This window comes from Petaurus breviceps, unplaced genomic scaffold (assembly GCF_028583685.1).
Source record: "Petaurus breviceps papuanus isolate PSGF00001 unplaced genomic scaffold, PetGlider_PUasm1.0 90865, whole genome shotgun sequence".
NCBI lineage: Eukaryota > Metazoa > Chordata > Mammalia > Diprotodontia > Petauridae > Petaurus > Petaurus breviceps.
Genome location: NW_027187367.1, coordinates 13,891,470 through 13,905,936, shown reverse-complemented (window position 1 = coordinate 13,905,936; position 14,467 = coordinate 13,891,470). Strand labels below are relative to the sequence as shown.

At 39.3% G+C, this 14,467-nt stretch overlaps 1 protein-coding gene across 4 annotated transcripts in view; it reads left to right on the top strand.

The window, feature by feature from the left end:
* The window catches only part of BTBD9 (BTB domain containing 9), a 503,538-nt gene that overhangs the window by 484,101 nt on the left and 4,970 nt on the right, over positions 1–14,467 (top strand). The gene's annotated exons all lie outside the window — the stretch shown is intronic.

The window sequence follows — 14,467 nt, the reverse complement described above, 5'->3', positions numbered from 1 at the left end:
ATAAAATGACAGAGTGAAATACATCTCCAGCTGAAGTCAGCCTGGCAAGCCAAAAGGAAGGTGAGCCACATCCTCATAGACCTAGCCGGAGCAGACCTCAGGGGACTGAATCACTGGCAATTATGGATGTTTCCAGACTTCTCAACCCACAAATGCCAAAGAGGAAGTAAAGCATCAGTGGGGAAACCCTGTTGAACCTAGGTGAGAGAAGAGCATGATCTGATCCCTGCCCCCAAGGTAACAAAAGTGGTGGTGGCTGCAGCAGCAGCAATAGCAGCAGCAGTTGCTTTTGGAGCTCCAGGCCCACAGATGGTGGGGGACCAAGCAGCAGATCAGAGGGCAATTGCAGGAATTTCTTTGCTGGAACCAAGGCAGAATTCTCTTGCTTTGCCCTGCTTCGATCTGGATTGGTCTTGGGTGGCGGTTCTAGGGTGAGGAGGAGTGGTGACATGGCAGAGTTTGTGGCGACAGTGGAGAGGGAGTCCTCCTCGCAGTTCTTAGGCAGGTCCCTAGAAGTAGCTCTGACAACAGCTGTGCAAAACCCAGAAATTTGGGATAGGGCACTCTCCACTCTGGAAGCAGAGTTCTGCCATGGCAAAGAGCTCAAAAGTCAAGCAATTGACTGGGGAAATGAGCAAACAGAGGAAAAGAAATAAGACTATAGAATCCTTGTTTGGTGACAAAGAAGATTAAAACATACAACCAGAATATGACAACAAAGTCAAAACTCTTGCATCAAAAGCCTCCAAGAAAAATATGAATTGGTCATAGGCCATGGAGGAGCTCAAAAAGAATTCTGAAAATCAAGTAAGAGAAGTGGAGGAAAAATTGGGAAGAGAAATGAAAGTGACGCACACAAGAAAATCATGAAAAACAAGTCAACAGCTTGCTAAAGGAGACCCCCCCCAAATACTGAAGAAAATAACACCCTAAAAAATAGACTAGCTTAAATGGCAAGAGACATCCAAAAAGCCAATGAGAAGAATGCAGAATTGACCAAGTGGAAAAGGAAGTTCAAAAGCTCACTGTAGAAAATTTGAAATTCCTTCAAAATTAGAATGGAGCAAATGGAAGCTAATGACTTTATGAGAAATCAAGATATTATAAAACAGGTTCAAAAGAATGAAAAAATAGAAGACAGTGTAAAATATCTCACTAGAAAAACAACTAACCTGGAAAGTAGATGCAGGAGAGCTAATTTAAAAATTATTGAACTACCTAAAAGCCATGATGAATAAAAAAGGACCTAGACATAATCTTTCAAGAAATTATCAAGGAAAGCTGTTCTGATATTCTAGAACCAGAGGGTAAAATAGAAATTATAATAATCCACCAATTGCCTCTTGAAAAAGATCCCAAAAAAAAAACTAGGAATATTATAGCCAAATTCCAGAGTTCCCAGCTCAAGGAGAAAATATTACAAGCTGTCAGGAAGAAAAAATTTGAGTATTGTGGAAATACTATCAGGATAACACAAGATCTAGCAGCTTCTATATTAAGGGATTGAAGGGCTTGGAATATGACATTCCAAAGGTCATGGGAGCTAGGATTAAAACCAAGAATCACCTACCCAGCAAAACTGAGTATAATACTTCAGGAGAAAATATGGACATTCAGTGAAACAGAGGATTTTCAAGGATTCTTGATGAAAAAGCCAGAACTGAACAGCAAATTTGACTTTCAGTACAAGAAGCAAGAGAGCATGAAAAGGTAAACAGGAAAGAGAAATCATAAGGAACTTATTAAAGTTGAACTGTTTACATTCCTACATAAAAAGACAATATTTGTAACTCGTGAGACTTTTCTCAGTATTACAATAGTTGAAGGGAATGTGTGTGTGTGTGTGTGTGTGTGTGTGTGTACATAGAGGTTACAGGGTGAGTTGAATATGAAGGTATGATATATATCTAAAAAATAAAAATGGGGCAGCTAGGTGGCACAGGGAATAGAGCACCGGCCCTGGAGTCAGAAAGACCTGAGTTCAAATCCAGCCTCAGACACATAACACACACCAAAAAAAAAATTAGCTGTGTGACCTTGGGCAAGTCACTTAACCCCAATTGCCCCCCTCCAAAAAGCCAAAAAAATCAAATTAAATTAGGAGGTGAGAGGAATATACTGGCAGGAGAAAGGGAGAGATAGAATAGGGTAAATTATCTCACATAAAAGAAGCAAGAGAAAACTGTTACAATGGAGGGGAAGGGCAGGGAGGTGAAAGGGAATGAGTCAGCCTTGCTCTCATTGGATATGACTTAAGGAGGAAATAACATAAACACTCAATTAGGTATCTTACCCTACAGGAAAGTGGGGGGAGGGGATAAGAGGAAGAATGGTAGAAGGGAGGGTAGATTGGGTGAGGGAGTAGTCAGAAAAGGAACTTTTGAAAAGGGATGGGGTCCAAGGAGAAAATAGAATAAATGGGGGCAGGATTGGATGGAGGGAATTTTTTTAGTCTTTCACAATATGACTAGTATGGGAATGTTTTGCTAACTACACTTAATTGTTTGTCTTCTCAATGGAGGTAGGTGAGGAGGGAAGAAGGGAGAGAATCTGGAACTCAAAAGTTTTAAAAACAAATGTTAATTAATTAGTTATGTACTAAACATATATGCACAAAGTGTTATAGCATCCAGATTCTTAGAGGAGAAGTTAAGGGAGTTTAAAAAAAAATAGACTGCAAAACTATACTAGTGAGGGACCTCAACCTCTCCCTCTCAGAACCAGTTTAATATAACCACAAAATAAACAAGAAAGAAGGTGAATAGAATTTTAGAAAAGTTAGATATGATAGACCTCTGGAGAAAACTGAATGGGGATAGAAAGGAATACTCCTTTTTTCTCGGTGGTACATGGCACCTACACAAAAATTGACCATGTGGTAGGGCATAAAAACCTCACAATCAAGTTCAGAAAGACAAATATTAAATGCATCCTTTTCAGATTATGATGCAATAAAAATTAAATGTAATAAAGGACCATGGAAAATAGATTAAAAATTAATTGGAAACTAAATAATCTAATCCTAAAGAAGGAGTGGGTCAAATAGCAAATCATAGAAAATTATTTCATCAAAGAGAGTAACAGTAATGCGACAGCATACCAGAATTTATAGGATGCAGCCAAAGCAGTTCTTAGAGGATACTTTATCTCCAAATGCAAAACATGAATAAAATGGAGAAAGAAAATCAGTGAAATGCCATGCAACTAAAAAAGCTGGAAGAAAGAACAAATTTAAAATCCCCAATTAAATACCTAATTAGAAATTCTGAAAATCAAAGAAGAGACTAATAAAATTGAAAGTAAGAAAACCATTGAACTAATAAATAAAATTACTAAGAGCAGACTTTATGGGGGGAACTAATAAAATAGATAAAACCTTTGGTTAAACTGGTTTTAAAAAAAGAAAGAAGAAAAACAAATTGTCAGTATCAAAAATTAAAAGGGTAAATTCACCAACAATGAAGAGGAAATTAAAGCAATTATTAGGAGATATTTTGCCCAACTGTATGCCAGTAAATCTGAAAATCTAAGTGAAATGGATGAATATTTGCAAAAATATTAATTGCCCAGATTAACAGAAGAGTAAATAAAATACTTAACCCCATTTAGAAAAAGAAATTGAACGAGCCATCAATGAATTCCCTGAGAAAAAATCTCCAGGGTCAGATGGATTTAAAAGTGATTTCTACCAAACATTTAAAGAACAGTCCTTTCTAATATTATGTAAACTATTTGGAAAAATAGGCAAAGAAGGAGTCCTACCAAATTCTTTTTATGACACAGATGTGATGCTTATATATACTAAAACAGGAAGAGCCAGAACAGAGAAAGCAAATTATAAACCAATTTCTCTAATGAACATTGATGCAAAATTGTTAAGTAAAATATTAGCAAAGATATTCCATCAATTTGTTATGAGGATAATACACTGTGACCAGGTGGGATTTATACCAGAAATGCAGGACTGGTTCAGTATTAGGACAACTATCAGCATTATTTACCATATCAGTAACAAAACTAACAGAAATTATATGATTATTTTAATAGGTGCAGATAAAGCTTTTGACAAAACATAGCACCCACTAGAAAAAACACTAGAGAGCATAGGAATAAATGGAGTTTTCCTTAAAGTGATAAGTTCTATCTAAAACCATCAGTAAGCATGATATGTAATGGGAATAAGCTAGAAGCTTTCCCATTAAGATCAAGATCCCCATTATCATCACTTTTATTCAATATTGTACTAGAAATGCTAGCTTTAGCAATATGAGGAAAAAACGATATTGAAAGAATAGAATAGGCAATAAAGAAAACAAAATCATTACTCTTTGCAGATGATATAATGGTATACTTAGAGAATCACCTAAAAAAACTACTTGAAATAACTAACAACTTTAGCAAAGTTGCAGGATATAAAATAAACCCACATACATCATCAGAATTTATGTATATCACCAACAAAGCCCAGCAGCAAGAAACAGGAAGAGAAATTCCATTTAAAATAATTGTAGACAATATAAAATATTTGGGAGTCTCCCTACCAAGACAAACCAAGGAACTATATGAACGCAATTACAAAACACTTTTTATACAAAGTCAGATCTGCACCATTGGAAAAATATGAATTGCCCACAGGTAGTCCGAGCTAATATAATAAAAATGACAATTCTGCCTAAATTAATTTACTTGTTTAGTGCCATACCAATCACACTACCAAAAATTATTTTATAGAACTACAAAAATAATTTTAAAATTTTTCTGGAAGAACAAAAAGTCAAGAATATTTAGGGAATTAATGGGAGAAATATGCAAAGGAAGATGCCCTCGCTAGCTGTACCAGATCTAAAACTATATTATAAAGCAGCAATCATCAAAACTATTTGGTACTAGCTAAGAAATAGAGTGGTGTATCACTGGAATATGTTAGGTACACAAGACATAGTAGTCAATGACTATAGTAATCTACTGTTTGATAAATCCAAAGACTCCAGCTTCTGGGATAAGAACTCACTATTTGACAAAAACTGATAGGAAAACTGGAAAATAGTATGGCAGAAACTAGGCATTGGCCAACATCTCACACTGTATACCAAGATGAGGTCAAAATGAGTACATGATTTAGACATAAAGGGTAATGCCATAAGCAAATTAGGAGAGCAAGGAATAGTTTACTTGTCAGATCTGTGGAGAAGGGAAGAATTTATAACCAAACAAGAGAGACAGAACATTATGAAATGTAAAATGGATCATTTTTATTACATTAAATTAAAAAGGTTTTGCACAGACAAAACAAACACAACCAAGATTAGAAGGGCATAAAACTGGGAAGCATTTTTTACAGCCAGTGTTTCTGATAAAGGCCTCATTTCTCAAATATAGAGAGAGCTACATCAAATTTATAAGAGTACAAAGTCATTCCCCAATTGACAAATGGTCATAGGATAAGAAGAATCATTTTTCAGATAAAAAAAATGAAAGCTATTTTTATTCATATGGAAAAAATGCTCTAAATCACTATTGATTAGACAAATGCAAATCAAAACAGCTCCAAGATATCACATCACACCTATCTGACTGGCTAACATTACAGAACAGGAAATGATAAATGTTAGAGATGTGGGAAAATAGGGAGACTAATGCACTATTGGTAGAGTTGTAAACTGATCCAGCCATTCCAGAGAGCACTTTGGAACTGCCCAAAGGGCTATAAAATTGTGCATACCCTCTAATCCAGCAGTACTCCAAAGAGATCTTAAAGGGAAAAGAACCAACGTGTACAAAAATATTTATAGCAGCTCTTTTTTTGATTGCAAAGAATTGTAAATTGAAGGGATGCTCATCAGTTGAGGAATGGCTGAACAAGTTGAGGCATATGAACGTAATGGAATACTATTGTGCTATAAGAAATGATGTGCAGGCAGATTTCAGAAAAATTTGGAAAGACTTCCATGAACTGATACTGAGTGAAGTGAGTAGAACCAGGAGAACATTGTACCCAGTAATGGCAGCATTGTGCAATGATCAGCTATGACAGAATTAGCTTTTCTCATCAATACAGTGATCCAAGACAGTTCCAATGGAAGATGCTGTCCTCATCCAAAGAAAGAACTATGGAGTCTGAATGCATATCAGAGCATATTATTTTCACTATTTTGTCTTTTGTTTCTTTCTCATGGTTTTTGCCTTTGTTCGGATTCTTTTTTCACAACATGACTAATGTGAAAATATGTTTAATATGATTGCACATGTATAATCTATACCCGATTGCTTGCTGTCTTGGAGAGGGGAGGGAAGGAGAAAAATGTGGAACTCAAAATCTTTTAAAAATACGTGTTGAAAACCATCTTTACATATAATTGGAATAAATAAAAATACTATTAAGTGAGGGGGAAAAATAAGCTACACCATAAGGAAACAAATAAATTAATGTGATTAGTAAATAATAATGATAGTAAGTATGCAAAGTTTGGGGAAAGTAAGGATAGAAATTTTGCTAGAATTTCAGGGACATATGGGTTATTATGAGAGCTCTGTGTGATTCCATTATATCTTTTTGGTCACATTTGGTCACACCATGGGCCCAATGGTTTATTTTTTCTCTTTAAAAAAATTTTTTCTTGATTATCTAGGAGCAAGGGACCTTGTTGGTCATATCTTAAGAAATGTTGGATGGACGTCTTCAGTTCACCATTTCCAAAACAGAAGTCCCTACCTTTCTCCCAAAATCCATCATTATTATGAACTTTCTTATTTCTGCAAAGAGCATCACCATTCTTCCAGTGTCATAGATTCACAATATTGGTGTTATCATCAGCTCCCTGTCCTTCACCCCACATATCTAATCAGTTGCCAGATCCTGTCATTTCTACATTCACAGAATCTCTTGCATCCATCCCTTTCTTCCATGACCTCTACCTTCACCACCACCTTTCTCCTCAGCTTTTGCAGAGCTCCCTTCAAGCTACCCCAAGCTATCTTCACAGCTGCCAAAGTGATCTTCCTTAAATGCAGATCTGAATGGTCATTCCCCATCTTGATTAAATTTAGTGGCACCCTTTGGTATCTGAGATCAAATATAACTTCTCTGTTGGACATTTAAAAGCCTTCCCAACCATTTTTTCCAGTCCCCCTTTACAGTGGTACCCTCTATGTCCTCTGGGGTGCAGCTAGCTGGACCGTCTTGCTGCTTTTCACATAGGACACCCCATCTCCTATCTCTATGCCTTTGCACTTGTCCTCAGACTTTGCAATGTGTTTCTTCCTCAATTTTACCTCAGAATCCTCCCTGGCCTCTATCAGCTGCCCCTCTCCCATCCCCTCTGCCAAAAACTGGCAGTTATGAGAAAACCTGCTTCAGCTCATAAAAAGAAAGCCTTTCTGACAATTTTTTGTCTCAGTTGAAACAGTTTGCTTCAGAACATAGTGAATTCCCAACTAGACTGGATGACTGCTGTGCTTGCACGTTGCCGTGAGTTGGACTTGATGCCTCTCAAGTTCTCTTCCAACTCCAAAGATTCTTTCAAAGTTGAAAACCTTTACAATCACATAAGCATTGACCCCTGGCCTTAGAACATTCAAGGTTAACCTGGATAACATTGTGAACCTGCAGGTTTCCCTGGAGCCTGCAGAGGGCAGCAGCAGCCTAGCAGAGAATGCCACTGGGCTGGGGAAATCTGTAGTCCACAACAGCAAGACCTGTCCAAGAGGGAAGGCAGTGAGATTGAAGGTTTAAGTGAATCGTGTTGATGAAAGAAAGCATAGCCAGGACACAAGCCAAAGAGCAAGAGGACTAAGTGAATAGGCAGAATTCAGAGTCCACAAAGAAGAGTTGGGAGACAATAAGAAGAAAGGCCAAAGAATGGCTCATGGGCCAAGACAGGTCAAAAACTAGTCAGAGCAGGACCATCCCCAGGTGACAACAATGTAAACAAATTTCACGTTTTGGGGATTCAGAAGAAGCGACAGCTTTGGACCTACTGGCAGTCCATTGGGTCCCGAATCTGAAACCATTCTCATGTGTAGGGATGGCAGCAGAAACATTTGTAAATAGTTTTTTTGTCCTTTCATGCCTAAGGCAAATGTCAGTTTAAGATGCAGGGCAGAGAGAAATTGCTCCAACTTAGAAGTAGTTCCTAGTGAGAAATACTCTTACTATCCTTCCTAACCCTCTCTCCCTGCCCCATACATGAATTGTTGCAGTGTGCTTAAATAAAATGTTAAAATGTTGATTTGTAAAATTTTTTTCATATTTGGAAAAATACTTGGTCTGCATTTTTAAATGTGCAAAGAAAAAACATTTCTAAAATCCATAAAGTATTCATTTTTCAGCACCTAAGATGAGCTGCCTATCATCATCATTAGTTAATATTTGTTGAAATAGAGTGGGTGCAAATGTTAATTTAAGGGTGCAGGACTGAAAAAAAAATTGCTTCCAACTTAGAAACGGTTTCTAGTGAAAAACTTTTACTATCCTTCCCTGCCCCACAAATGAATTGTTGTAGTGTGCTTAAATAAAACATTGATCTGTAGAAGGAATTTTTTTTCATATTTGGAAAAACACTTGGTCTGCATTTTTAAATGTGCGGAGATAAGACATTTCTAAAACCCATGAAGTATTATTCATATTTCATCACCTAAAATGAGCTGCCTGCCATCATCATCATCCTCGTTTAATATTTATTGAATAGAGTAGGTGCATGGTGTCATGCCAGAAACAGCAAAAGAAAAATCGGGAGTTTGAAGGATAATTTAGAAGCCATGTCTTTGTGTCTGACTTATGGGTAGATATCAGTGTATTAGTGAAGAGCAGGTATCTATTTTATAAAGATACGTCACACTGTAAATGTAAGTTGAAAGCTGGATGAGAAATCCTATTTGTATTGGTTGACATGGAAGCAGTCAGTGAAAATTACTTAGGAGAAGCCAGGAAACAAAGTAGAATCATTGATCAGCGTTTATTAAATTTTCCTGAATCTTGCTACAGTTTGCAGAGAACTCCTGTGTTAACTTGAGAAAATTGGCAGTGGCTTTGACTTCTTAAAACCTGAAAGTCTGATGAGCAATTAGTGTTTGAGGAAACCCTCTAATAAAAGGCAGTGGGTAGTAGCCAGAGGAGGAATTAGCCTGATCACTGAGAAAGGGCTAACACATTAATATATATCACTCCCATGAATAGGGAGGAAAATAACACACCAGACTACCCAAAGCAGGGTGAGAATTATGGCTCCAAGAGGAAAGACAAAATGATAATAAACAGCAGCTACAAAGAAGGACGCATGGGTTGTGAATAAAGCTGTGTTGGATTCATACACACGACTACATTCTAAATTAGCCAGCTCCTCACAGGCAAAAGATCCAGAGGCTATTGAAGATGGTTCAGTGAAGGTGCCCGCTTTGTGTGCAGTGGCAATCAAACAGGCTAATGGGATACACGATTGCAGAAAAGGAGAAGAGAAAATAATGCAGCTACTATGATAATAGCTTTGCATAAATCAATAGTGCATCTGCACCCTGTATGCTCATTCAGCTTTGGTCACTTCTTTTCCAAAAGGGTGTTGCAAACACGGGAAGGTAGGGAAGAAGAGATTAGATCACATGGGTTCTCAAGGGAATAGAAAGCCCTAGTTTGAGCCACTTAGCAAGGAGGGAACAGAGGGAGGAGCACAGAAAGAAAAGAAAGAAAGTAGGCAAAGTCATGAATTGGGGATGGGAAGAAGGAAATACGGACCAGCCAGATATCTCCCATATGGATGTATTGAAGTAAATGACTTAGGTGACTTTCTGTAGTTTCTTTGCAAAAAAAAAAAAAAAAAGGGAGCAGTGATGGTTTAGACACTCAGTCATGATATAAGGGTTCGGTTCCCCTCCTCCATCCTAGAAGGCAAAGTCAGGATCTACCCAGAGACCCCTGCCTCTAAGCAGGCTCATGTACCAATGTACTCAGTATACCAAGTGAACCCCCCAAAACTACAGGGGACTGCAGTCATACACCTGAGTGAGATAACCAGAGGACTGTGAATGGAACAAAAGAAGGGAGAGAGAAAGGAGAAATCTGTAATGAGAAGAGATTAAACTGTATTCACAAGAAAAAATATAGATTGATACATAGTAGATACAAATTATTCTGCAGAAGGAATGAAGTGGGGCCCATGGTGTCATTGCTCAGCAGCACCACTTTTAGCAGCCCGTATGTCTAGAGTTGACTTTTTTTTTTTTTGCCTTTTTGGAGGGCAATTGGGGTTAAGTAACTTGCCCAAGGTTACACGACTAGTTTTTTTGTGTGGGTGTTAAGTGTCTGAGGGAACCAAACTCAGGTCCTCCTGACTCCAGGGCGAGCGCTTTCCTCACTGCGCCACCTAGCCGCCCCTAGAGTTAAGACTTCTTGTTACAAATCCTTTGTATACCAACCCTCTCTCTTCACTTGAATGTCATTGAAAGAATGTATGGTCCTAGTATGAGAAGCTGTACTATCAAAAAATATGTTAATTGCAGTGGTGAACCTTAGCTTAAGATTATGACAGTTTGTCATGCCTGGGATCCTGGTCCCTGCTTGAGCATTGATGTGGAGCCTACAATAGGAGAGAGATCAAATACACACATACATCTGCTTTCTTCAGAGATGTTCATTTCTGGTAGTGGCACCATCATTGTTCCAGTCTCCAGTGCTAGGAATCCTGACGTCTTCTTTGGTTCAGCTGAAATCCCATCTCTATAGGAAGTCAGGCCCAGCCATTCCCTCTCTTCGTTATTTACTGCTTATCCTGTATTTGGCTGGCTCCATCAGACTGTAAGCCCCTCAAAGACAGGGATTGACTTTTGTCTCTTTTTGTAGCCCCAGCACTTAGCAGTGTTCCTGACAGAAGCAGCTGCTTAATAAATATTGATTGATTGATTGATTGATTGGAAAAAAAGATAGATTATTATATAATACACTGGCACTGATTGTCACCATCACCACCCTTTTGAAACCCTGTCTTTACCAGATGTGACACTCAAATTATGTACATTTACCTCATTATCTCCCCCCCCCTTTCCTAGCAACTCCTCTCCTTTTCCTGATTTTCCTATTACCTTACAAGGCACCACCTTCCTCCCAGTCACCCAGGCTCACAAACTAAATGTCATACTCCACACCTCAGACTCTCACACCCTGTTATGGAATCAGTTGCCAAATCCTGTCATTTCTGCCTAGCTAACATCTCTTATATAAGTCCCCTCCACTTCTCTAACACTAAAAGGGCTCCATTGTTTCATTCCTGGACTTGCAACTGCCTGATGGTTGGTCAGCCAGGTCCAATCCATCCTCCACTCAGCTGTCAAATTGATGTTTCTGAATTGCACATTGAACTGTCCCTAACACCACCCACCCTCACTTCAATTTACTCCAGAAGCTCTTTTTTACTTCCAAGGTCAAATATAGAATCCTTTGGCTTTCAAAAGCCTTCATAATCTGGCCTTTTCCTACTTCTCCCATCTTACTCCCTTCCAGATGCTTTGCAACCCAGTGACATTGGACCTATGCGTTCTTTGAACCAGACACTCCATTGCCAGACTCTGGGCATTTTTACTGGCTGTGCCCTATGCCTGGTATATTCTGCCTCCTTATCCCCTCTTGGCTTACCTGGCTTCCTATAAGACTAGGCTCAAATGCCATCTTCTATGAAACTCTTTTTTTCTGATGTTCTATAATGCTATTACCCTCCCTCTATTGATTATCTCCAGTTTATCCTGGATATAGTATGTTTCTACATAGTTGTTTCATGTTTACTCCCACACTGGACCATCAGCTCCTTGAAAGCAGAGATGGGTTTTTGTTTGTTTGCTGTTCTTTTTCCCTAGCACTTAGCACAATGCTTGGCATATAGTGGGCACTTAATAAATACTAGTTGACTGACTGAGTGCACTTAGAGTGTGCCCTCAGCCCCTGAGTGGGCCTAGCATTGATTTTGGGTGAGATCCTAGAAACAAAACATTTGGCATCTAGACCTTTGACCATTATGGGCAGCTCAGGCATGGATTATAAAAGGAGGAGGCTACCAAACCCAGTCACTAAGAAAAACTGGAGACGCCCCCTCTCTATTCCAATGATATCTGTTGTGCTCCTCACTCCCCCAAGGTCAGCGTCCTTGCTGCTCTTCACTTTCACACTGACTTTTATCAGTTATTTGTGTGTCTACTCTAGTCTTCTCTCCCTTCCCATTCCTCCAATTAATAAGCTCCTTGAGCAGGAATTCCATCCTGTCTTTCTTTATAGCTCAGCTGCCTGGCACACAGCAGGTGTTTAATAAATGTTAGCTGAACCTATTGAACACAACTCCATCAGTGAATGCGGCAGCAGTAAGACTGCGCTATGAAGAAATTGTCAGAAAGGACAATCTCTAAGGAAAGAAAGAAATTAACTCTTAAGGGTTATGGGAACAAAAACGGAGTCTAGAGAACTGAAAAAGAGCACAGTTAATCTTTTATATAAGATTTTGAAACTCTGAGTTTTACAAGAATAATATATAAGTTGGAACAAGGATGTGGGGGAAACAGTGCTGTAGGAAGAAAAGAAAGGAAATTCTATTTTAAGTATATTACATAATTTGATAATGTATTTGTCTGCTCCCCGCCCCTAAACTTTATTCTAATGTAAAGGATGTGTGTGGGTGGGATATGTGGAAAGGGACTTTTATTTCCTCAGAAACTAAAGTCTGAGAAAATCAAGGGCAGTAGATAGTCTTGAGCTCTATTTGTAGGTGGCCTGGACTTCTCCCTAAGAGGAGACTTCCATGTGCCAGTCAGTCACAGCACCTGTTGTTCTCCCAGGCATCCAGGCTCAAAACCTGGGAATCATCCTAGACTCATCCCTCTCCTTCATCCCCTGTGTCTGATTAGTCAACCAGTCCCATTTGGTTTTCCTTTGAAATGTCTGTTATCCATCCCCTTCTACTTAATTTTTCTCTGCCTAACATCCTAGGCCAGGATTGTATTAACACCTGGATTATTACAACAGCCTCTTAGCCCCAACTTCAGTTTTCTTCCTTCTGCATAGCTATACACAACTACCATATTAATCTTCCTAGAATATCACTTTTATCATGTAACTAACCTCCCCCAAAAAACAAAGACCCAAAAAAACCTCTCCCTATTTCCTACAATATCGAGTTTAAATTCTTTTGCCTAACCTCCGTGCTCCCCTCTGCATCCTACCACCAAATTACTCAGACCAACTGCCCTATTTCCCCTCAAACATACTATGTTCACCTAGCTTCCATGCTGCATTTTTCTTGTTCCCCTGCATGGTATGCCCCTTTTCTCAAAGAGGGGTATGCATGGTTTAATAATCCTTTGAGCATATTTCCAAATTGCTCTACAGAATGATTGAATCAGTATACCACTTTACCAACAATAATGCCCCTTTTCTTTTGTTCAAGTCCTCCCTATACTTCAAGGACCAGGTCGAGGCCCCCCTCCTCCATGAAGCAAGCTTTCTCCAACTACTCTGACCTTATTGGTCTTCCTGTCCTCTGAGTTTCTGGAACATGCAGTTTAATATCTGGTGATTTTCTGTATTTTTGTTGTTGCTTCAAGTACGTTGGTCTTATCTCCCAAACAAGGTCCCAGATCAGAAGATCATCCCACAGTCTGCCCCAGGCCTGGGCAACACAGTAGGAATTCAACAGATCCATAGTGACCAAGTCCCCAACATGGAAGGGACCTCAGGGATCATCCAATCCAGCCCCCTCCCTTTTACAGATGAGGAAGCTGAGGCCTTTGTCATTCTGGATGACAAAGGTAGCAGAACCAGGGCTAGAACCCCGATCTTAAGACCCCTAGTGCAGCATCCTTCCAACAGGCCACCCTACGAAGGTCCTACAGCCTCTGCCATGACCATGACTGCCAACATAGGGAGGGTCGCAGGTATGTCAAGGATGAACCATCGTTGACTCCCGCCCTCCTTTCAGTATCCTCTGTACCCAAGATTCTGAGCAACTTAGAGCATAATTCAGGGGATCCCTTCAGGAAGTGTACATCACCAGAACACACAGATACACATATGAAAAGCTAACCCTGGAACTCCAGACCCCTGCAGTTGCACTCCTGGCCATAAAGGTGAGCTCTCTGCTCACCTTTCTTCCAGATACAAATGGTTGTGTAACACAAGTCTGAATGAAGCTGCCTCAGACACTAGCCCAACGATGCTGGTTCTCCATGTTTTAACTTATTGCTTAGAGAGCAAATAGGCTCTTGTCCTTATCAGGACTGTTGGCAGCAGCTACTATCTGCTTGATCCTAATTGTCCTTCCTCCCTGTTGAGTCATTAATGGGATTTGCTGGTTACACATAGGCCAGCAGGCTCTACCCACATATTTGGTCCTAGGTCTGAAAAAGAGCCCTCTTTGCTTTTAATCCTTGGGAAAAGTGACTCCACCTCTCCCAGGTCAGTCCTAGTTCCTACAGACCAAAAGGATTTATTATAGATGAT